Genomic DNA, 7,500 nt, shown 5'->3' on the forward strand with positions numbered 1-7,500 from the left:
TTTATTCGGGTTTAGTATGTGGCCTACCTTTTTTTTATTCGGGTTTAGTATGTGGCCTACCTTTTTTATTCGGGTTTAGTATGTGGCCTACCTTTTTTATTCGGGTTTAGTATGTGGCCTACTTTTTTTATTCGGGTTTAGTAAGTGGCCTACCTTTTTTATTCGGGTTTAGTATGTGGCCTACCTTTTTTTTATTCGGGTTTAGTATGTGGCCTACCTTTTTTTTATTCGGATTTAGTATGTGGCCTACCTTTTTTTTATTCGGGTTTAATATGTAGCCTACCTTTTTTATTCGGGTTTAGTATGTGGCCTACCTTTTTTATTCTGGTTTAGTATGTGGCCTACCTTTTTTATTCGGGTTTAGTATGTGGCCTACCTTTTTTATTCGGGTTTAGTATGTAGCCTACCTTTTTTATTCTGGTTTAGTATGTGGCCTACCTTTTTTATTCTGTTTTAGTATGTGGCCTACCTTTTTTATTCTGTTTTAGTATGTGGCCTACCTTTTTTATTCGGGTTTAGTATGTGGCCTACCTTTTTTATTCGGGTTTAGTATGTGGCCTACCTTTTTTATTCTGGTTTAGTATGTAGCCTACCTTTTTTATTCTGGTTTAGTAAGTGGCCTACCTTTTTTATTCTGCTTTAGTATGTGGCCTACCTTTTTTATTCTGGTTTAGTAAGTGGCCTACCTTTTTATTCTGCTTTAGTATGTGGCCTACCTTTTTTATTCTGGTTTAGTAAGTGGCCTACCTTTTTTATTCTGTTTTAGTATGTGGCCTACCTTTTTTATTTGGGTTTAGTATGTGGCCTACCTTTTTTATTTGGGTTTAGTATGTGGCCTACCTTTTTTATTCGGGTTTAGTATGTGGCCTACCTTTTTTATTCGGGTTTAGTATGTGGCCTACCTTTTTTTATTCGGGTTTAGTATGGGGCCTACCTTTTTTTTATTCGGGTTTAGTATGTGGCCTACCTTTTTTATTCTGGTTTAGTATGTGGCCTACCTTTTTTTATTCGGGTTTAGTATGTGGCCTACCTTTTTTTATTCTGGTTTAGTATGTGGCCTACCTTTTTTATTCTGGTTTAGTATGTGGCCTACCTTTTTTTATTCTGGTTTAGTAAGTCGCCTACCTTTTTTATTCTGCTTTAGTATGTGGCCTACCTTTTTTATTCTGTTTTAGTATGTGGCCTACCTTTTTTATTCTGGTTTAGTAAGTGGCCTACCTTTTTTTATTCTGCTTTAGTATGTGGCCTACCTTTTTTATTCTGCTTTAGTAAGTGGCCTACCTTTTTTATTCTGGTTTAGTATGTGGCCTACCTTTTTTATTCTGGTTTAGTAAGTGGCCCACCTTTTTTATTCTGTTTTAGTATGTGGCCTACCTTTTTTATTCTGGTTTAGTAAGTGGCCTACCTTTTTTTATTCTGTTTTAGTATGTGGCCTACCTTTTTTATTCTGTTTTAGTATGTGGCCTACCTTTTTTTTATTCTGGTTTAGTATGTGGCCTACCTGACTTGTTAGGTTAGGATATGTTAGGGTAGGCCACATACTAAATCAGATAGAATTTCGTAGACCATATTCGAAAGGTAGGCCACATACTTAACCGGCACCAATGTTTTTTCATGAATTTTTTCTTCTAATGTCAGTTTTGTATACGTCTACAATGTTAAAAATCTAGCGTAAAAACGGTAAAAATCCTGGAATAAATGTTGCCAGACATTTATCGTTTTAAAACGGTTATATTGACGTAATAAAGGAATAATATTACGGTCACCAACCCGTAAATGATAATAACAAAGTAGGGTAAAAATTATGGTCGCCTGTATTTTATTGAAATACAGCTAAGAACAGTATACTGTATTTTTACGGAGATTTTCCGATTAAAATTACGTGTTTTTTTTTTTAAGTGTATCTCAATAAAAGATGAACATCAGCACTTCAATATCCCCAGTTCCTCCCCAGGCAAAACCATTCCACCTAAAAGACTGCGTCTTCAGTTCAAAGGAGAAAGCACCCTTTGTCATTTCCATGCCCCCACCAGAGGCACTTCTGAATTAAGGGTGAACCTCCGGTAACAAATCTCCACAACTTCGACGTTGCTGCTTCCCACACCTGCAAGAGCCTTCATCAATAACATGTCCCCAATTGTATTTACTGTGACAACCAACTCCATCATTCGTCTTCCAAACCGTTTGTTCATCATTTCGTAAGTTTTTCGTTCTCCTCCTCCTTGAAACTTTTCGCCTTTCGATTTCAGAAACATCGTTTAATCCCGAACTATCGCATAGCTATCAAGCCACTTGTAAAAGGATGCAAATACTCTAGGGGCATTGAATGGTTCGTGGGCTTAGCAACCTCATATTTAGGGACTTCCTAAGACATGAAAATACTCAAATTTTCTGGTGTCACATCATCAAAAAAAAAAAAAAAAAAAATTGCTGCTGTTTCTAGTCCACTGCAAGATAGAAGCCTCAGACGTGTCAGTTCATGTCTGGGGTTTGGCTAGTTTTCGTCTGATCGCTTACAGCAAACCAACCTAATGTTGGTGGCCCTGACTAGTACAGCTTTCGTGATGATGCCGATACGCAAACCCTTTCACCCTGTTAAGGTACCTCCATTCAGAATGGGTTATAGAATATATATATATATATATATATATATATATATATATATATATATATATATACATATATATATTATATATATATATATATATATATATATATATATATATATATATATATATATATATATATATTTGTCACTATGCTGGAGGAAGGATCAGAAAAACGAAATTTTTGGACTAGCGCTTTCGTATTTTCATACCTCTTCAGGTCTAATTGATACAGAAAGTTATGAGCAGAATCAAAGTCACCTCTGCGACAGCAGTAAACGAGGAAATAATACAATAACATAAAAATTAGTACACAACTAGTTTAAAAATTACAGCTGTAATTTTCAAACTACTGTAGTTGCGTACTAATTTTCAATTGGACCTGAAGAGGTATGAAAATACGAAAGCGCTAATCCAAAAATTTCGTTTTTCTGATCCTTCCTCTAGCATAGTGACAAATTTATACATCGCATGCCTCAGCGATAGATCGTCAATATATATATATATATATATATATATATATATATATATATATATATATATATATATACATATATATATATATATATATATATATATATATATATATATATATATATATATATATTATATATATATGGGTGCGTATATATACGGTAATTGTTTTCTTCTCCGAAACGGAATATACCTCATAATTCTGTCCTTCCTGATTCCAAGTATTCCTCAGAGTGAAGAATTCTACCAGTGCCACAAGATCCCTCTCGTGGCTATTAAAGCACTGAAATCTACAACTAAAATCTACATATTCCCTCTGCGAATAAAAACTTATTAATGAAAGCAAACGAGAACTTTGGGTGTGAAGGAAATGATGCCCTAAATCTCGAAGAAGTCACTGTCAGCAGGGTGACGGGTTGGGTTTAAGGTGATGGACTATTCTTTCTACTCCTGACGCCTGGCGGATGATCTTACTGGAATTAGTATGGACCGGCAGGGGTCACTTGCCTTGCTGTAGTTAGATAGGCACTGCGCATCACAAGGAACTGGCTATCCTTTGATGAATCTAACCAATGAATCCTCTATAGATTTAGTCCGTCAATAAGACGACTGGCAAAATCTAACCGAGGCCCTTTGCGTCAATATGGCGTAGGAGGAGACGATGATGATGAAACTAAGATCATATCCACCAAACCTTATTTTTGGAATTCGGATACATATGGCCGCGTAAGATAACCTCCTTGCCCTCTCGTTCCAATGCGAGATCTATTATTTTTCCCTTGGCTGCGCGCGTGTGCGATCCAGTGAAAAATCTTGGCGTTCAGGCGTGAACGACACAAGCTTCAAATCGCATATAATTTTTGTCGCATTTTAGATTTTTTCATTCACTGCTTTTCTATTTTTGAACTCTCATTTGGTCTCTTAAGTAGCCCATTCATCAGGCTTTTAATTCCGCCATTTCCTTTTTCTCGGTGTCGATGACCATAGGTGTTGTAACGCCATTTATTTTTCCTTCTTTTGATATAATGCAATAACTCGACATTTCCATTTTCGAAATCTTTTTCGAATTCCATCGTTTTCTATCTTCTCTTTTCTCAGATATCTCTGGTTTTAAGGCCACTCTGTGAACCGGTACTGATCGAACCAGATCCAAAAGACTCCTTTTTTTTTTCTTTTCTTTTTTTTAAAGGGCGTTATCCCTGTCCCCTCCTCTTTTATCAAGATTTGTACTGGAATTGCCGTAAAAATATGCCCAATAAACCTTACTGTTTTTAATTTTCAATATAAACATTAAACTTATCTTTCAATTCTCGGTACATCCTTTGCTCTAATGATATTCAGTTAGACATCGAGAAGTCATTCATCTCATTTTAGATTCGTCCTCGTGAGCATATTCTACAACTAAGGTAAACGAACTGTATATTCAGCATTTCTCTTTGATATATACGGGGACTGGAGCTTGTAATAATGATAATGATGGTAATGGCCCGGACAAACAAGTTTATCCGAGTTTATTCCTTGTCATTATTAAAGATATAGTGAGAGAGGAGAGAGAGAGAGGGAGAGAGAGAGAGAGAGAGAGAGAGAGGAGAGAGAGAGAGAGGAGAGAGAGAGAGAGAAAGAGAGAGAGAGAGAGAGAGAGAGAGAGAGAGAGAGAGAGAGAGGAGAGAGAGAGAGAGAGAGAGAGAGAAATTCATTCCAGAGTGATATTAGCCTATATACAAATGTACGCAGAATAACATACTGTATACGTATCAAGAAACACTTCACGGTGGTTTGTTATGGAATTTCACTTGCTTATTCGTGACATTCAGGAGGTATTTTTGCACGGCAAATATCTCTCTCTCTCTCTCTCTCTCTCTCTCTCTCTCTCTCTCTCTCTCTCTCTGTGGAAATCCAATTGCTTTCAAGACGGGAGTATGAAAGGTTCCTTTGTGCCAGTCTCCTATACCGATGGAATTAAAAACATATTTCTTAGAACATAAAAATTGTATACATGGATTAATTCAATAATGAGGATTTTTTTATTAATGTAAAATCTTGGAAACAAAATCATTTCTTAATAAGAAATAGTCTAGCACTCAAGATTTCAGATAAATTCTATTTCTTTCTATCGCTTTTTAAATATAGAAATAATTAGAATATATAAAATTCTTCGTAATCGAAAAAAAACAACAACAATATAATTTACAGTAAACTCAGTTTTCATGTTAAAAATTTAGTATGAATACAAAATGTAAACACATCTACATCCTATAAAATATCTTACTAAGTCATCACTTTTCGTGATCAGCTTGAACTAAAAAGTGTAAAATACGTTAGTTGAACTAAGATTTATTATGAAAACATAACTAAACAATTGAAGTAAGATCTGAAAGACAATCTTAGGTGCTTCAGCGAAAATCTTTGATTATTGGTGTTTTTTTTTTTTTTTTTTTTTTTTTTTGTGACCTACGATAAAGAGGCGTTACTATCCACAAAGGTGAAAAGCAGATAAGAGATAGAAATGATAAAAGGGAAAAGTCATGAATAATTACAAGACGATAATCATGAATATTGATATCACTATCTCATTCGGAGCTGTGTCCGACTAAGACTAGTTTCTTGTCGTTTGTTATTGAAGAGTGCCTGATCCCTGGGACCAAGCACAGGCTCTTGATATAAAACAACTCGCAGTTTCTATGATTTCATTATATCCTAGTTTAGGTGTATCCACTCTGAGATCATTCACTCATTCCAAAATGGTCCCCTTCCCCTCAAAAAAAATTTAATTTTCTTTTAGCTCGTAAGAACAAACGACTGACATCGACCTTGGCTTTGGAAGATTCGTGAGAACATATCAGAAATGCTTTGAATCCTCAATGCCAGAGTTGGCCGAATATGCATACTGTAGTTAGTGCAAGTAAGGCTGTTATTACGCCACTAGGCTATCTTTTATGCTAGCGACGCCTCTCTGCGACACGCGAAGTACTTAAAACAGCTGGCAATTTTATGGCCAGGTGGCGTTCCAGCCGTTCGAAATAGTACAATGGCATCTCTGTCGTGATATATTATTCATTGACTTATTAGTTACACGGTAGAACTGGCGTAGGGGTCATGTCTTGATTAATGGACTCTGTAATTAGGAATAAGATTTTTTTTTTTTTTCAGAGATCAGACAGGAAAAAAAAGTTAATTACTTTTTTTTTTCTTGTCAAATTCATCTTCTATTTACTGAATCAGTATTAAGACCCATTCAGAAAACTTCCACAAAGCTTATGACTCCTCTCCATATGATGTTGCATTTATTCAAATTTTACGTATATTCTCGAAGCTGCAGGATATTCATGCCCTTTCATTCTAATATTAACATCCAAACAAGAACTGTCTAGATTTTCCTCACCTCCTCACTGGCAAAATTGGTGAATTTACATCCCTCTTGACAAAATTTACATAGATCACGTCATAACAAACTGATTAATATTTCCAATGGCGAAAAAACATTGAACCACCCCCTTGCTACATGCTCTGAAGAAATAGAAAATTCATCTTCTTAGGAGTGTTTCCACCGCTAGGTCATTTTACTTGATTTTCTTTAGTCCCACTACCTCGGCAAATTAGGCAAATGCGTTCTGAACTATTGGTATTTCTTAGGGAAGATTGTAAGTGAGGCTGGCAATCAGTTATTTTACTCATGCGCATATTGCTTTTTTTTTATTTTTTTTTTATTTTTTAAAATTCTCTCTCATTTTTCATTGAAATGAATATTAGTTGAAATCAGTAAGTATATATATATATATATATATATATATATATATATATATATATATATAACATGCGTGTGTGTATAATTTTATACACATGAATATTTTGAGACAACGTATCTCATATGAATAAATACTGTAATTTGAAATACAACTGAAATATTTCTTTCTTCGGAAAACGTGTAATGCCTATAAATTACGTAATTGCCCATCTTAGAAATAGGCAGGCAACTGGAAAAAAGAGCAAATAAAAGTGAAGTCAACTGTAGAAATATTAATAAATGATAAAGTGCGTTACATTAAAAATCAAAGTTGGACATGTTCCTTCTTAAAGAAGCGATTAAAATTGTCTACTGCTTGAGATCTTGAAAAAAACAAGAAATAAAATCAGTCAGTTATAACTTCAGTTACAGACACCAATGACTTCGTGACATTTTACTTAAGACTTTAATAGTCTTCTTGACAACATGATGATCGAACGCACTTTTCAATGTTCAAAGTCACGAGCCCAACATGAAGGATGATCTCGCTGACTTGTCACTCAAATCAGTTGCAACATTCAAATGTATTTTGCATACCAGAACGCAATTTTGCTTAAAGTTTATATAAGAAAAAAAATCGTCTGTGTAATGACATAGCTTGGAACTACTTTTGAGCGCGGATGTCATAGGGGTGAA

General features: G+C 34.9%; 2 pseudogenes; one reads left to right on the top strand and one right to left on the bottom strand.

Annotated features, from left to right (window-relative positions):
- LOC137642313 (uncharacterized) overlaps nt 1-2,255 on the bottom strand; it is a 35,784-nt pseudogene extending 33,529 nt beyond the window's left edge.
- LOC137642869 (uncharacterized) overlaps nt 1-7,500 on the top strand; it is a 443,369-nt pseudogene that overhangs the window by 422,690 nt on the left and 13,179 nt on the right.

This window comes from Palaemon carinicauda, chromosome 6 (genome assembly GCF_036898095.1).
Source record: "Palaemon carinicauda isolate YSFRI2023 chromosome 6, ASM3689809v2, whole genome shotgun sequence".
Taxonomy (NCBI): domain Eukaryota; kingdom Metazoa; phylum Arthropoda; class Malacostraca; order Decapoda; family Palaemonidae; genus Palaemon; species Palaemon carinicauda.